The sequence below is a fragment of the Magallana gigas genome, chromosome 4, assembly GCF_963853765.1.
Source record: "Magallana gigas chromosome 4, xbMagGiga1.1, whole genome shotgun sequence".
In the NCBI taxonomy this organism is placed as follows: domain Eukaryota; kingdom Metazoa; phylum Mollusca; class Bivalvia; order Ostreida; family Ostreidae; genus Magallana; species Magallana gigas.
The window spans coordinates 9,224,972-9,243,819 of record NC_088856.1 but is presented as its reverse complement, the minus strand read 5'-3'; the positions used below and the strand labels follow the sequence as shown (position 1 = coordinate 9,243,819).

At 33.3% G+C, this 18,848-nt stretch overlaps 1 long non-coding RNA gene across 1 annotated transcript; it reads left to right on the top strand.

Moving 5' to 3' along the window:
* The first annotated feature begins 381 nt into the window (after window positions 1-381).
* LOC117686185 (uncharacterized) lies at window positions 382-2,902 on the top strand. Its single transcript, XR_010712741.1, has 2 exons — window positions 382-779; window positions 2,605-2,902. It is a non-coding gene; the product is annotated as an uncharacterized lncRNA (long non-coding RNA).
* Window positions 2,903-18,848: the final 15,946 nt, after the last annotated feature.

Genomic DNA, 18,848 nt, shown 5'->3' with positions numbered 1-18,848 from the left:
TATAAAAAAAAAAAGAAGCTTCTTGGACAAATTTAAGCATGGTTCAATTTCAAGCTTGTTTACATGTTTTGGCAATTATTAAATGGCTGTAGAATGACAATTTTAAATACCTCTTTCATTAATATTTTGAAAGTTTTTGAAAACTATATTTGCAAAATAATTTTTAAAAATCTTTTGTAGATACTGTATTAGCAAATGAGCCAATAATATCATCAAGTATTCTTTGTATACATGCAGTTTTGCCAACAAATATTTTCCCTTTCCTGCAATATTTTCAACCTCTTAATATTTAATTTAAAAAGAATACATAACGTTTTCTGTCTGTTATCCTTAATCAAAGATATTTTCAAAGTAAAGAATATATTTATTTATAATAAAGAATATTCGCAGCTAGGTTAAGGCCTCCCATAGATTTCACCTCATGAATATCACGTGACATTTCATGACGTTAGCTCCGCCCATTATTCATGTTTTCATCTTTTTCCTACTTTCGATATAGTAAAGCGATCGCTGTAAAAATTTATCGATTGACTGCTTTAAATAATCATTTTGAATTTTATTTTAAAGAATATTGTATCGAAAATATGTGACTGAAGGTGTTTATTTCTTTAAATTACATTGTCGTTTGCTTACCATCCGCGTCAACACAGCGCTTTCACTCGCCTTGTTTTGGTTGCGAACAGCTGACAGCGGTGTGTCAACATTTTCATAAGATGCATGGCCTGCAAGACGCCGAGAGTGAAAAATGCAGCTCAACCATCGTTTGAGAGATAATAAAGGTATGTTTTAATACAGAATAGGTAGTGTTGACGTTTTCTTTTCAAATCATTTGCTCTTTTCAGTCCATGCAGTATACATGTACGTTACACACGTGTTGTTTTGCACATCATCGCTGTTTTGAATTATTATTTCTTATTAGGCTATTATTTTGTGTATTGAACTACACACCAGACACTGTAAACATTGCACTTGAAATAGGTGGGGTTCCCAGGGTACACAATTATAGAATTCATTAGGGCCTATAAACAGCTGATAAAGTGCATATGCATGTTTACATGGTGATTATACATATGTTTTGCACTTCAGGAAATTTTTGGATCTTAGATGATATAATTCATTTTGCTGGTATAGTTTACAGTAGATATCTGTAAAACTGTTTTGAATTCTTATTTGTTATTATGCTATATATACATACTGTATGTACATGTGTGTCTTAGTTCCGGTTTGTATTGAACTATTGTATATACACACCATAATACATGTAGGCTAGCATACACTGTATAAACATGTGGGGTCCCATGGTACACAAGTGTAGAATGATGTAATCATCAAGTGCATGTATGCATCATGATTTCTTTACTTTATTTTAATAAAACAATACTGTATCATATTAATTGCCATCCACAGCTTCATTTATGAATTCAAATGTTCAGAAAGATTTGTACTACATATTCAATTTGTATGTGCTGCATTAAAAATATATGATTAATATATTTGATGTGTTAAATATGTGCAGTTATGCTTCATAATAATCTGATAATAAACCCCAACCAGTAAAATCTAACATATGTGGTGGTCAGACTCGGCCGCTTCAGACCAGGTTGCATAGTGGCTAGATAATATTCGAGGGGCACAAGCTTTAAACTGACCTGGTTTGTTATTATTATTCACTACCTTATCCACATGTACATGCATACAATAACATATACATTTCCTCAATAGCAGACTTTTTAAAAAAATTTACCAATGTAAATTAAATTTATATGCTATTCTAGAATTCATTTATGTATTTTCTTAAAAGAAGATTTTAAATTTTTAAATTGAAAAGAACTTAATATATATATTACCCTAAGGTCAGAATTTTTGGGTATTTATATTCCCTGATATTCATAATACAGTCTTTTCTGGATTTTTTTTTACAGAATCATTGTTATTTGTTTTGAGTTATGGTTTATCTTTATGTAAATACATATTGATTCACTTCTCTGTAAAGTGTTCATGCATAGCACATGTACATTGTGTACAAACAATTTTGAGATAACAAATACATGTGTATGTTGGATTAATTGTTACTGTGCTCAGATACATCAGCTTATGTGTGACATTATGGACAATTCATTGTTAGAAAAAAAATGAAACTGATGGAATTATAATGTCAAAGATTATTTCGAGAAGAGATATATAGTACTGTTTATCAAAAGAAATTAAATATTTACTACATGTATCATGCTTTGAGTAAAGCAGACTCTCTCTCTCTCTCTCTCTCTCTCTCTCTCTCTCAATTTGATATGTGTTAACAGTTTAGACCTAAGCTATTTGGTTTGGTTTTTGTACTGCCATCTTGTCATATGCATAGATCCAGAAATTTTTTTCCAGGAAGGGGAGGGGGGGCAGGAGGTCCAAAGGGTAATTGTTTTTTTTCATGTGGTCTGAGGCATATTTGCGATAATTTTACAATGTAAAATCTTCCTCCCTTCTAGATCCGCGCATGTTTTCATACATATGACACTGCATGGTCAGTGTATTTTTTTGGTAACAAATATTCATGTATTTGCTATGCATATGTTCCCCCAGCTAATTGATTTTTTAAAATTTTTATTTCAGCCCAACATGGACTTCTGCTACCACCTGGCGACATGGGTTTTGCGGGTCGATTCTTGTGGTTTCAACTCTTGAGGTTACCCTGTCTTCCCTACCCACATATTCCCTGTGTTCTACAGACTATTTAATAATAAAAATAACCTGATAATGCATAAACATGATGGATAAAAAGGTGCTCATCATCATGCTTTGGTGTATTTTGAATGTGTGAAGACATTATTAAAAACAAAATTTAAGCTGTTTAAAAAAATTACAATTGTGAGTTTTGAAATTTTGCTTTTCAATAAAAGTATAAATTGATGCCTTTATTTTGTATAATTCATTTGATATCATATGCACTATTTCTTATATACAATTATTTATGAAAATCTTGACAAATATGAGGTTCAGTGTGTCTCTAAAAGAATTCTGTATCTTAATATGATGAAAAAAATATTCTGATTTTATGGTAGAGATATATACTCTTATAGTTATTAAGCAAGATTAACTTATATCGTGGCAGAGACACCATGCGCGGCTCCAAAAAAAATTCCAGGGGGGTGGGGGTGTCTGAAGGATGAAAGGGGGGGGGGGGGGGGGGATGGTCGTGCCCGAGGCATATTTGCGATGATTTTACTAGACGTATGTAAATTTAATAAATTTTCATTTTCCAGGGGGGTTGGGACTCCTCTTACCCCTCCTCTAGATCCGCGCATGGACACACTTGATAACAATATCAAATTACATATTTAATAAACAGGGGTAGATTGAAGCAGGTACGTAGCATAAGATGGGGGGCGGGGGGGTTCCCCCCCCCCCCCCCCCGCTTTTTATTGCCGAATTTTTTTTTTTTTTAATTTACATTTAAGAAATTAATATTCATGGAGTTGGCCCCCAACTGTTTTGAGAGTATGTAAAGAAATATTGATTATTTTTCTTTGCTTGTCAAGGTTTTTTGGATGAGTCTGGCCCCCCCCCCCTTTCAAAAACGATCCTACGTACGCGTGGATCCGGCTTCTTATTTTTTTTTCTTTAGCCTTTTATATAAACACTTTAATTAGTCTAAAATTATAAGGAAGACATTTATAGAAAACCAGCACCCACCCCAGACCTTAGATCCGCGCATGGGGTTATCTGATTCTGTTCTGGTGCATTGAGGAATCTATCACTCTATTCAGTTTAAACTGAACAAAAAATAATAAATTGGTAATATTCCTGTGTATTTTACGAATTGAAAGGTTTAAAAGGTTGATGAAATGTGCAGGTAAGGAATAACCAACGATTAACAATGTAAATCTTTAAATTTTCCGCGCTTCACAACGCCAGATTATCTGCCCTTGATCCTGATCATCAGTGCGTTTGAAAATCGGCTAATTTGCATAAAATCATATACATCTGTCTAAAATTGCAAAAGTTCAACGATATCCCGTCAATTTCAAGGATTGTGTTAAACTTTTTTATTTTCATCAAATACCAGTGATTGTAAAAAGTGCTGGGAGCAAGTTGTTGCTTGAAAGGAAACATTTTTTTGACACGTGAATTAACTCGGTTATCGAAATTTTTTATTAAACTTGAACGATCAATGCTAAAGTTAAGCATGTTGCTGGTACTGCTATAGTTGCTCCCAGCACTTTTTAGATTAAGCAATTAATTTTCTTTTAAGTGATATAAACAACAATTTAATATTTTATTCGTATATCGTCGAACTTTTGCAATAAATGAAGTCATATGTAGCTGCTCTATTTTTAGCGTATCACGTGATAAACAGCTGATGCGGTGGCTGTGTTCCGGTGAAAAATGTAGGGGAGATCGGTAGTAACATAATGATGTATAAACTTTATCATTGCCATATTTGGATGAGTTTGTATACTTTGTCTGGAATAAAGTCCGTTTTTAGTGTATTTATTTCATACGATAATCCATGGGCGTCCTTAACCTAGCTGCGTTAAGGTTGATACATGTTTAATCGAATCGAATCGAAAAAAAAACGAACCCTAGCATTTTGAATCGAAACCGAACCGTAGCACTTTGACAAAATTCTGCAACCGAACCGAATCGAATGAACCCTGAATCATCCAAGTCCTATTAATTCTGATATAACGTTATTAGTCCCCTACCGGTTTTACAGGAAGGGACTATAGTTTTCCTCTGCATCCATCAGTCCGTCTGTCTGTCTGTCCGTCCGTCCCACTTTAGTTTTTCTCACTTTTTTTCTTTAAGCGTCTGAGGAATGATATGAAACTTGCTGAACAGCTCAAAATGTCAAACTACAGATCACGTTTACAATATTGTAGCGTCTGGTTGACATATTTTCGGGAAAATTGGGTTTTTTTATTATACAGTATACCACAGTAGTACCAAAGCATGGCATATTACTAATAAGTCGTGAAATGATTGTAGAACGTTGCGAGATTATATAAGACACGTTGAGCAACAGTCTTACGGTCGCAAAACAGACGCATAAACACCAGCGACTTGTCTTACGATCTTTATGAATCGTGTTTCACTCTTGCGAGTACACAAAACGTTGTAAATCGTTCGTACTAATGTTTATGCGTTGCACTGCAATAATTTGGATCGCGTTCGGTCGCGTCTTAATAGTGTGCATGTCCACTATTCAGAGGAGACTTGATGCGACCAGTAAAACGTATGTAACGAATGTGAGAGCTCATGCAACGTAAGCGAGGGCTCGTGCAACGTATGCGAGAGCTCGTGCGAAGCTCAAAAATTTCGATCGCAAAGTGGTGTTAAGTGGTCGTGCGCCAATTGTGAAAGGGGCTTACGCAATACACGTCCCCTACCGGTCTGTGTTATTCCATGAAAGCTTCGAAGCACTCATCTATTTCAAAACTATTATGCTTTAATTAGAGATAAAAGAACAGAGGAAATTCAAACTACATAGTTGATATAGAAAGGAAATAAAAAATGGGTAAAACAATGCTCTTTATTTTATCTCCTGTAATTTTGCCAAGTCCATTAAGTATTTGCTGGTTGAAATTTGTGAAAACAATGCACTGATATGCAGAATATCATTTCTTACAGTCTTCTGTTCCCCGAATCAACAGAGCAATCCGATAACGAACCCGTTTGTTATAATACACACAAATAAAACCTGTCGATTAAATTTACAACACAATGCTTGACACTACTGTACAGAACTTATGTGTTTGTTAGAAACAATAAAAGGTACAAAGTTGTACAAGTAATGCACGATATTATTATTACTTACCACATACTTTACTCGTTTATTCAATACATACCGAACATTAAAAAATTGGAATATATTCTCGAAAATATATCCACCAGACGCTACAAAGGTGAGCTTGATCTTTATCTGTAGTTTGACATTGTCAAGCTGTACAGCAAATATCATATTATTCCTCAAACACATAAAGAAAAAAAGTGTGGAAAACTGAAGTGGGACAGACGGACGGACACACAGACAGACGGACGGACGGACTGATGGACACAGAGGAAAGCTATAGTCCCCTCCGGTGAAACCGGTAGGGGACTAAGAAAGAGTTTTATTAAACCCAAAACTACGTCCATCCACTTTTATGAAAAATGTCCAAAGTTTATGTCTTGAAAGCACGGGTAGAAGTAAGTAACACCAGTGGTAGGGGATGTTAAAAGAAATTGTAGTGGAGTATCGGGAGAAGTAATTCAGAATAAGGGTGATATAACCTGGTACTCAACGAACACAATCACAACTCTGACAAGTAACACGGTGCAGGGTGCCCGGCTCTAGGACACATATGAGGGTTGTTAGAAAAGTTTGCGGACAAGTTCGAATTATGAGCGGACTATTCGCATGATACCAGCGAAACTTTTCATATTTAATATTGACTTTTTTTTCTCAGAAATATGTAAAGATTTGTTTATTTTAAATGCACCTTTTAAAAATATACATATTATTATTTTATTTTGATAAGATATGCTTCACGGAGTATGTCAGTTTTTAATTATTTTATATTTTGTACGCATATTTTCTTATTAAGAAAATGTACACTTTGAGCGCATAAAAATAAACGATATTTCATATGAGGTCACAATTAGTTCATTTGGTGAAAGTTGCAATTAAATTGAAGACTTTCTGACCGTTTTTTTTTTCGCCAAATATGGACGACCAACGCTAGAAAAATGAGTAAAAAACGTTAACGTAAATGGATATCTTGGAGCACTGGGTCGTCATTAAATGTTGTGTGCACGAGGAAAATCTCCGATGGAGACCAAAAGGTTCTTAGATGCTGCTATTTTCATAGGACAAAGGTTTACAATTGGAACCACATTTGGAATTGAAGGTTTGAAATTGAAAATACTGATATATTGAGCTCTTGCAGCACCTCCATACAGCCAGGATCTTGCACCTATGGATTTCGCTTTATTTCCTTATCTGAAGTCGAAACTGCGTGGACAGAGATTTTCGGATCTAAATGATCTACGATACGACACAAAAGATACAAAAAGTTGTCAAATAATAGTGTAAACATGCGTTTTATAAATGGGTTAATGGCATTAAAAGTGAGTGTGTGAACTAAAAGGTGTTTACTTTGAAAAAAAATGTGACGGGTTAAAATTGCCTTTCAGTAGTTTGACGTCGCCTGATGTCGTGGAAATATGAAATGGTGCTCCGTAAATCCAATCCAAGCAAAATAAAAATCGCTGTATCTTTTCAAAACAACTTAAAAATTATATGGTTTTTTGCATACTTATTTTCAATTGGTGATCATTTACTAAAACATACTGTATGTCATCTTACAAAGTACACAGTAATTTTGCCGTAAAATACTTTGACCGCGAACAAACCTCGTACATGTTCACACACCTGTTCCTATAGTAATTTTTTTGTTGAAAATCCAATCATTTATACTCAGGCTAAGTAAAGGAAAATTGTTAATATATATATAATACCCTATTACTTTGAAAAGAATCCAGTAGATAAAACGTTATAATTGAATCAGATATTATGGCACACCCTGTATATGTTCGCAATCTCCTTTTTACTACTTGAAATCGAATGTACTTTTCACATGTAAGCAAGACTATTTTCATTTTATCTGTTGTTCCATCCTTCAAGCATACAACCAAGTTATTATTTTACAACTACAAACCTCGATCCCAACAAAAACGGCATCACTTGTTCCCTCAGGTCCAGGGGGTCCCTTATCCACAGTTTTTGCAAAGACCTTACAGGACACCTTTCAAATAGTATTGATTTATTTAAAAATAAATATTATATTTTAATATGTTTTAACAAAAAAATACAAGATAAAAATTACCGTTCTTCCGAGAGTTTTTATATTTGTCTCGTCCAAGATAATATCAGTCTTGTTGGTGTCATTATAAGAAATTGTTTCTGTTGTATACCCGAATGCGTTGTCAAAAAGCCACGAAACTTGATACAATAAAACCCCCGGATTCAGTGCGTTGTCCGGAAATGAGCATTTTGCCTTCATTTTACCTGATACGTTATCAGAATTATCAATACCGACAGTTGCCGTCACAGGATGTGGTTTATAATTTGGTCTTGCAGCTAGATACATAAAATAAAATCATTTCTTCATAAACAGGAACTATTTTATAACAAGTTTGTTAATCAATATCAATTGCAATGTATTCTAAATTACAACATATCTGAAATATTTTTAATGTACAGTGTATTACCTGCTACACCCTCTCCTATAAAAGATACAAAAACATTGACAGTGAATATTTATTGACTCTTAATAACATTATACAAATACCTTGATTCTTATTTAAAATTGTAAACAATTAATTCATATTTCTTTTTTGTATTATTTAAATGTTCTTGCGCTTTGTTGAGAACAAATTTTATGAAGTTAATGCTTATGTTTTGACATCTATAAAACTATTGGTATTCTAGAATTTCCAGAGATTTTTTTATATGTTTATGCATTATGCTATCTTCTGAGAAAGTTTTATTTTTCCCAGACCTCTGAGGGAAAATTTACAAAAAAAATAAATAAAATATTGAAAAATATATATAAACAGAGACGTAAATAATATCAATCTATGTCTTTGATGTATTAGATGACTAAAAGATTAGATCTTTATAAATAAATTATGAAAAAAAAAACCGGAAAAAAATATTAACACTGATGATACCATAATTTTTCTTTTTTGTAATCTGCAATTTTTATTTCAATAATATTTAAATCATTAATTTGTTTTATTAAAGAAGAATGAAGAAATGTCTATACCAAAACAATATGCAGTTTGAAACGACGATGGGGGTACAAGTTTGTATACGTAGTAACTCCCACAGTGTTTAACCGAAATGTGAAGGGCAGGGTTGCATGGACCTTGTGGGCTGTTAATGCACGCTGTTTTATTATTTTCCAAATCCCCTTGATGAACTGGTAGAAGATCTATAAAGATTCGAGATAGTAGTATGTTACTTACATTTACGTATTTCTTCTAAATTTTATTGTTTAGGCGATATGCATCTGTTATGAAACAAAATCTATCAAATCTTATTTCAATCCTGACCAGCGTAGTACAATTCATACTGTCCAAATAATTTAATTCTATAGTATGATATAGACCATACATTTTGTCAATAAATTTATACTGGTATTTATTAATATCCTAAGAATAATAGTGTATGATATTCTGATGCAAATCAATATTGCATGACATTCTGATGCAAATGAATCTTTTAAGCTTTTAATTTTAAGCTCACCGTCAAACCATATCGGAAACACTGTTCCACAGGAATAAAGAGGAGGCGGAGTTGTAGGCATGTCCTCGCTTACTCTGTACCAGTCCTGTGGAAGCTCGCGGTCGCTGAGTACTTTGTCTCCAACTGATGGGTCTATCATATTATTCAAAATGCGGTTGCCTTCGTAGGGCAGTTGTTTGTAGACTGTTTCCCAACATGGATCACTTCTCACTCTCATAATAATTGCTGAAAGTCAATTTGAAAAATTCAGTTTTCTTAAATTATTCTAAACAAATAAATAGTGCATGAATTGTTAACTTATGATAACATTATAAGAAGTCGATTTTGAATTTAGAACCCAAATAAAATTATTGTAATTTACGTCATTTCGTGGAATCAATGAACACAGTACCGATCATACATGTACCCAATCTAATACCGAAGCAGATCCAATCTTAAACCCGGTGTCATATAATAGTTTGATACCCCGAAATATTGAAACCGGGTTCAATATATCATGCGATATTATGAACCCGGGTTCAATATATCGATACGAAAATATTGAACCCCTAAAAAAAATTGGACCCCGGGTTCAATATATTATTGCCGCGATAAATTGAACCCCCACCCCCTTCTAATTTTCATAGCTATTTGAGGGGGAATTCAAAATATTATGGTGACGATATGTTGAACCCCTCTTCTAATTTCCATTGCTTTTAGAGAGGGGGTTCAAAATATTATGGCTGCGATATATTGAACTTCTCTCCTACTTCCAATTCCCTTTGGAGAGGGGGTTCAAAATATCATGGCCGCAAAATTGTTGACCCCCTATCTATTTCAAATTCCAATTGTAGAGGGGGTTTTAAAAATATTATGGCAGCGATATCTTGACCACCACCCCCCCCCCTTCTAATTTTATTTCTATTGGAGAGGGGGTTCAATTATTATGGCCGTGATATGGTGAACCTCCTACCTATTTCCGATTCCCATTAGAGAAGGGGTTCAACATAATATGGCGGCGCTATTTTGAACCCATTACCTATTCACGATTCCTTTTGGAGCGGGGTTCAAAATATTATGGCGGCGATATATGGAACCCATTACCTATTTTCGATTCCTTTTGGAGCGGAGGTTTAAAATATTATGGCGGCGATATATGGAACCCATTACCTATTTTCGATTCCTTTTGGAGCGGAGGTTTAAAATATTATGACCGCGATATGTGGAACCTAACTCTGGCTCTCCTCTAGTAAACCCTCGAGAGTAAACCCAAGGTTTAGTTGGGGTCTATATGCACTTTACTGGTTTATGGAATAGAAATTCGTTTGTAATACATGTAACAAATTAATGAAATACTCAGACTAATCTCAAAATGAGAATACTAGCAATGCGAACTTTGAATTTGAAATATTCAATCCTTTCTTACATTGAAATCGTACCCCCTCCCCTTTTTTCTTGTTTAAATGGTTATAACTTGTCTTGAGTACAAAAGACTGCATCAAGATATGTAAAGTAATAAGGCACTGTCTGCCAGTATTGGCAGTTTTAATTGACTTCACATAAAACTTACCTTACCTGGGCCTAAACCCAATTGTTCTTTAATATTTAAATATTAAAGAACTAATTGATTTTGGTAAATTTTATTGACAGTTAAAAATTGTAATGTTAGTTACTTCATTTAAACATGAGGTAAACAGCCCAGAAACCAAACTAACAAGTTGATGCAATTTAAAAACACGAAGAAGGAAAACGCTTAAGAAATTCATGTAAAAGAGCGAGTGTATATCTTTGCTTATTTCCTGTTGAAATGTTAATTGCTTTAAAAATAAACATTGGACTCAAAGTTTTGTTTTTTTTCCCCACAAGGTCAGGGTATTTATTCAAAAGACTTATAGCCTAGAACATTTAGTTTTATTTGGATGCACACATTTTCATAGTTCAAACTTCATTAAAAAGTCATAGACTAGAATACCATTAAACTAGAAACGAGCTCGTTGCAGCGCAACGATTATGTCTTCCGTCACAGCACAAAATACAGACATAGCATCGTTTTTGAAAGGTGGGACAGACTCATCTTAAAAACCTTGACAAGTAATCAAAGTACTGAGAGTACTGAAAGATGGGGTCTTGAAAGTTTGAATTTGTAATTGTACTTGCTTTCCTCAAATATGCTTCCAAAACTTATGAGCTTGAATCAATTTCTTCAATCTATGTTAATTCGGCTTTTTTGCAATTGTCTGATACTTTGTACTTTGCCTAATTTTCACTCAATCCCGGCCTTCATAATTGAAGAAAATTGACACAACGGTATTTTATGTAAAATAAGACCCCAAGGAAAAAAATTAAAAATTACTACTAACCGGAAAAATCAAAACAACTATATCAAGTAAGATAATTTAAATCATTAGACTTATTCAATTTTGTGATCCAAGAGAATATCCACAAGTCCTACGATATCCGTTATACAAGGTTTATGAAAACCTCGAAAACTCTTAAACTGCTGAATTAACAAACAAAGTTAATATTTGTATACCGATAACAAACACAGGCACCTGACGTTAGAAATATTTCTTTTTACAATAAGATTCCAAGTACTCTAACAATAAAAAGGTTTGTCACGGTCGCCATTTTGATTTTTAGACCGACTTATATGTATCTGACACAATTTTCTTGCAGCGATTCATGCAAATTTAATAGACAAAAATAAATCGGTTCGCCACTTACTACTCTTTTGTGTCAACTCGAACATCACCTACACGAATTACGATACAACCGCTCCGTTCATTAAAAGTAATTCCCCGAAAATCAAAGACATAAATAAAAGAGATTGGTAACTCCGCAATTAGCGTGTAAATGTTACGGGACCAACCTTACTTTGAGCACTACAAGTGCAACAGGAATCTTGTATAAGTCATTAAATTTGAACCTGATATTAAACATGAACCTGCCAATATGTTTAAGCATGTTTTATTTATGAAACATCTACAAAAACTCATTATTTAGCTTTTAAATTACTTTTTTAAAACTTATTGACTTTTCACAAAGTACTTAGTAATGGTAATGGTAATATATTACTTTACTCATGTAATGGTAAAGTAATGCATTACTTCAAGAAAATAAAGTAATGGTAATGGTAATTTAATGCCCTAATTAATGAAAAATGGAAATGTAATGCATTACTTTACAATGAAATTCACCCCAAGCCTGATTCCAACTAAACCGAACAACAGGAACATTAACATTTAACTTGGTTCTTCGATCGATAAGATTGCATAAATTATATTATTTGATGTATTGGTTACCCAAAATGTATAATCTAAATGTATATAGATTTTGCTTACAATCCATTGTTCAAAATTTAAATCCAGTTTAATTAATTAAAGAGCCAACGAACGAGAGGGCAAATTCAGACTTGTTTTTATGTACAAAATTCCTTCAAAGACGAACAGCAGTCATACCGCAAGTAGACTGGAAGCCAATGAAACACCTATTTAATTAATATGTAAGACATCTTTGTATAATCCGTCCTGATTTTAACTTCGGCTTGCGCATGAAGTTCGGTAGTATTCAGGTGAAAATGTCAAAATAAAAATTCACGACTTTTCAAAAATGGTACATTGCGTTTGGGAACTTTACTTTCGATTCAACCTTTAACCTCTTTTATTGATTAATTAGCTTATACACCAACTGAATCGTCAACAGCGTTGTGCATTCAGTTACGTAACTCATTCCACATTTGAACCCGAGCAAGAATATTTTGATCAATAAAACTATTTGTTTATTTTCTAAATAAAATTTGGTTTATTCACAGAGGACTTAAAAAGATTTAATGCGTGTTTTTATAATATATATTTACTTAAATGCATGAAAATCAATGTGTTCTACGCGTGCCTTCCGGTTTGAGACTTCGGCTGACAGTAAACTAATAGACGGAGTCACGTGAATCCGTCTCAAAAGAGATTAATTCACAAATCATGAAAATTATAATCTGTTTCAGGGGGATGGAGGAAAGGATATCCGCCGCTTACCTATAACTTCAATTTCACTTTTAATTTCATTGTTTTTCCTTTCAGTTTTTACATGCTCCGAAAAGGGGAGGGGCAACTTCTTGATAATCTTTTTTGTATGTAAATTAAAGAAAAATGTTTGATATGATAAAAAGTTGGAGCGGTTAGCCCCAATGCTATGTGCCTGAAATTGTTTACATACGAATAATCGTTGTCATATGATATGTGCATTTGTTTAACCAGCAGCAGTCGGCAATATTATTAATTATCGATTAGACGTATTATTTGGGTTGGGGCCTACATTTCTATATACAATTAAGTTTGTTTTGCATGATTGATATTTAAACAAAATTTAGCTAGAAACTAATCTTTTAACACTGAAATTCTTGTTATTCTTTTATCCTTCCAAACTTGGGTTATTCACGAGACTAACTCATGGGCAGTTCCGTTATAGTAAGCACATTTTAGGTTTTCCTAATGTCTCGATAATTTACAATAAAAATTTTTGAAGTCTTTGTTCTGTTAATAAGCTCAAGTCCGGACCCACCCATTCTCCCATGAAAAATCATTTTGCCTGGTTGCGTTTACTCAGTATAATTACCAAAAATATGGCTCGAACCCATCACGACCACACCCCCCCCCCCCTGGTAAATCTAGATATCCCTTTGCCCCCACCCGCTCCTCTCCCTGGAAAAATATTCTGGACCAGCGCATGAAAATTTTCCCTGTAAGTCAAGGGTACGTTTTCTCCGGGTTTCATTTTCTTCGGGGTACACTTTTTCTTGATACCTCTTTTCTCGCCATATAGCGTTAATTCAGTGTAAGATTGTTGGTTTTGCATCGATGATCGTTTGTTATGTATCGGTGTCTGTTCATTTCGCTAAAGAGGCTGTTGATTTTGTTTTAAGCTGGCCGGTTTTGTATTTAAGTATGTTTTAAAAAATTAGTTGTTAGTATTGCATCAACGTCTTTTTGGCCCTTTCTGCCGCCCATACTGCTAATAGGTTGTAAAATCGTGATGTTCAGTTACAAGAAGTTACTATAAATACGCAAACTCGCAAAACTTCAAGATATTGTCTTATTAAAGAAATTATATTCAGAGTATGTGAATTTTCCTGTTGCTGAGGAAAGTTGTAGAACAAACGAAAAAAAAGAAATTCATTACTCTAATCAAGTTCGAACGGTATCGCGATATTACGCCACAGGCAGTCTTTGAGAACGACTAAACTAGTCTAGTGAATATTCGTCTAAACTAAGAAGAAGCAACAAATGACTTAATACATTGAGCGAGGCCTTTTAAAAATGTTAGGCACATATATAAATATACTAAATACGCCACCTTGAATTTTATGTCGGTGGCACATTTACTTTTACCCCCATCTATACTACTATATTAAGATAATAAACTCGAATTTTTGGGCACTAATACTTCGCTAATAAAATATCAACGAACATTTCTTTTAAAACTCCGGATCATCTGGATTTTGGGGTTTTTACAATCTTGCGCATGCGCATTACATTCACGCTAATCACGGGGGGCTCTTTGGTTTATTTTTTCACAATATCACATTTGCATGGATGAACTAAGGAACGATATTACAAATATGTGTAAATTTTCATTGAATTGTGTCATATATATATTCTGTTCATCAAAGAAAATACAAGAGATTACTCTAACTCAGTACATATAATATGAAGAATACCGAGAGTTCCGAATATCAACATGGTGTGTAAATTCGAAGCGAGTTAAAAACTTTGGTGAAAAAGTGTTGAATTCTTCATGAGTATGAATTAAATTTTTAGTTGAAAGGTATTTACAGCCTCAAAATAGTTTGTTATGAACAATTTGACTTTTATTTTAAATGCATTAATTATCTCAAAAATCGTTTCAGATCGATTCTGCAATTTTTGCAACATTACGGATTTATGGGAGGCATTTTAACTGTGGTGAAGACCTGTCCCGAGACACAGTTAGATTATTCTAACTAAGCAGAGTGTAGTTAAATTAATAGCATTATTGTAGGCTTAAAGCTTGGTTACATGTACATGTATGTAAACTAGAATTTGACCCGTGCATGCTCTGGTTGACATTGCATATCGGACATTTACGAAATAGATACCCTGGCACACCGTATTGTTGAAATTTACATAACAAAGCAATGCTATTAATTTCACTACACTTTCCTTAGTTAGAATAGATCTAATCTAACTGTGTCTTTGGATTTGGAAAGGCCATCACCATGGACAGTTAGAATGTCTCCCATATACAAGTTATTTAACAGAAAATTGCAGAATCGCCCCGAAACGATTTTGGAGAAAATTAATGAAGTTGCATTGAAAGTAACAGTCAAATTAATCATTAAAACCATTTTGAGACTGACTGTAAATACCTTTCATCTAAATATTTAATCCATATAATGTAAATATTCAACACTTTTTCAACAACGTTCACGTAATTTTTTGCTACAGAGACAATACACGCATTCTATCGTAAAACCGGGTCCGTAGGACATAAATACCGGTATATTTTTCTCATTTAACGATAAAACTTATATTCTATATATTATATATTCACTCTCCTAAATAAATATTTTGTGAATTTTATGCATGAAATCAAATCTTCTTTTTGTTGCCATCACCAAGACAAAAGTAAGTACTAAGTAGATATGTATATCTGTTATTTTATAATTTCTCTCATGAGAACTCATAAATATATATAAACAGAATAAAGAGCAATTAAATTTCCAATGAAAATAAACACGTATTTGTATTATCGTTTTTGAGTTTATAAATGCAAATATGATATTGTGGAAACATAAACTAAGGATCCCGTTTGCGTGTATGTATTGCGCACGCGCTTGATTGTAAAATTCAAAAAATCCAGATGATTTCCGGGATTTTTTGAGGAATTTTCACTGATTAAATTAGCGAAGCTTAATTGAGAAAAAATAAAAACAAATTGGTAATCTTCAAGTATCAATGATGTTTAAAATATATAAAATCAAAAGGCAGTACGCTTCCGATTAATCGGTCTTAAAGCCCAAAAATTCGAGTCTATTATTTTAATATAGTAGTATAGATGTCAACAATACGGCATGCCGATGTATCTATTTCGTAAATGTTCGATATCACATGCAATGTCAACCCGTGCACGCACGGGTCAAAGTCTAGTTTAATATTAAAAACATCAAGCGCTTGTATCTTTAAATAAATAAGATATTAACCAAAGACAATGATTTATTACCAATACATTCAAATCTGTTGCAAATAACAATAGATTTAGCTTATAAGGGGAAGGATATCCCTGAAAAAAATTTGAAAATCAAAGTTTGTTTTGTTATTTTCTATCATATTTCAATTTTACATTTTGAACCTATCATATTGCCTTTGCAATTGTATTATCAATCTCCAAAGTTGGCTAAAATAGCATTGTCTCAGTAAAATGGTATATTTCGGCATGATTTTTAGCCTTGCAATCTTTCAGAACCGACTTGCCCCTAAAAAAATTCTTATATATTTTGAAAGGTTTTGTTCCAAGAAATAAATTAAGATAGAATTTTTTCATTGGCACCCAGGCCCTGGGTTCGAATTTTGCAAAATACCGACAACAATTTTGCAAACTGATTTCTATCATAGTGGTCTATATTTTCATCTAAATGAGTAAGTTCTGGATAGCTTATTAGGTTAACGCGCTGGCTATGTCGCACATGATGTTTTTGGGCATTGGTTCGATTCCATCTGTGGCATACTTTTTTTCTTTTTGAAAATCAACGGCATTTAAAAACACCGTTTTATTTTGTTATGCAAGGTTGTGCATTTTGTATATTGAACTTCTTTCTTAAATTCACATTTGCTCTTTGAATTAAAGATATCGATGGAAAAAGTATATACTTCACTACATGTAAAAGCAATCAACCGGAACTATATTCTACGAAATCCGAGAAGGATCATTCGAGATTCGAGATTCAAAATACGAGATTCGAAATACGAGATTCGAGATTCGAAATTCGAGATTCAATATCTAAATTAACCAATCAAATCATGGATCTGAAACCTGTATCCTAGCAACATCAAACTGTTCTAAATAAAGATCATTCGTACATGCTCTTTCCTACAAATAAATGTCTTAATAGCTCTTAATAAATGCTATGTTCACTTCTCCCTACCTAACTAAATAATTATGTGTATTTACTTTTACATAGAATATCTAAGTAGACTAGTAAAAATGCAGTGTGCTTCGCGGATCTAAGTGATTTTGTTTGCCCTGGTGCATTTCCACCTGATGCGTTTGAACCCTGGGGTATTTCACCACTATTAATAGTTTAAAACCCGGGTTTATTCACCCCTTTTGTGTAAAAATGCGGTTATGGTAGAGAACTTCATAAACGTAGCTTATTTTTTCTGTAGGGGGTCCTAGGCCAATTTTAAAAAATTTTACTATGTAAATTTAATAAGCTCCAATTTTCCCGAGGAGGGGGTCCAGATCCCCTGACCCCCTCCTTTCTAGATCCCCGCATGAAGATTAGTACATGTATCTAAATAATCTAAATATAAATAATCTGTCCTGTTTCACTAATAAATATAAGCATTACTTATCGTTTTTATGTATGCATACAGTGATACACTAGTACTATGATTATAAACAAATCATTGAGATATTATCACATCGTACGGAATTATTAATAAATACAATTTGTTTTCCTTTTGCTCAGTGAACAACTTATTATGAGTCTTACTTTTGGAATTGTTTTCAATAGAGAAGGATACCTACTCTCTACAATTAAAGGTAGGGATGATAGGGTGACAGTTTGTTCACATTGCCGATTTCTTGTGCAGAGAACAGTAAAACTTTTTAAAAATTTGATTGTGCATGAATATTTCAAAATCTTAAAATTGTTGTACATGTATTTTGTTATAATTCATTCATTGATATATCAACAAGAGAAAATAAAAGCATATGTTTCACAGCCAAGTTAAGTTTCTCTGTAGTTTCCTACCCCCGCACCAAAATTGATAATAATTACATATAAGTCATACAAATGTTTACTTTTTTGTAAGTAAATCTCTAAAGATGTAAATAAGCACTGCAAACAAAGATGTGTGTATTTAATATACTACTACATTACACTTAGCCAGATAAAATGTAATCAGGATGAAGCTACAAGGGGTGAGTGGTGCAAATTTACCAATTTGTCGCCATACACACAGAACACCAAATAAAGAAACTGTGAGTGGTGTGTGGAATGCATAAAAGATGGCGGCAAATTATCTCAAATAATCAGTGCAAAAACCAACAAATAGACTGTTATTTGTTACATATCCTGCAAAAACATTGATAAAAAATGTTATCGACCCATAACATAGCCGATTATGTAAATGTGTACATATGGTCAACGTACATGTAATTCCAATATACAAGAAGGCGGACGTATCAGGCGAGGATCCAGAAAATTAAATTTTAAAAATGATCGGTTGAATTACATTAAATGCTTTGAAAATTGTTTTAAACTATCGCACGGGTCAAAATGCATGATAGAAGCTATGTACAGTGTAATTGGAAACTTTCATTTTATATCAAT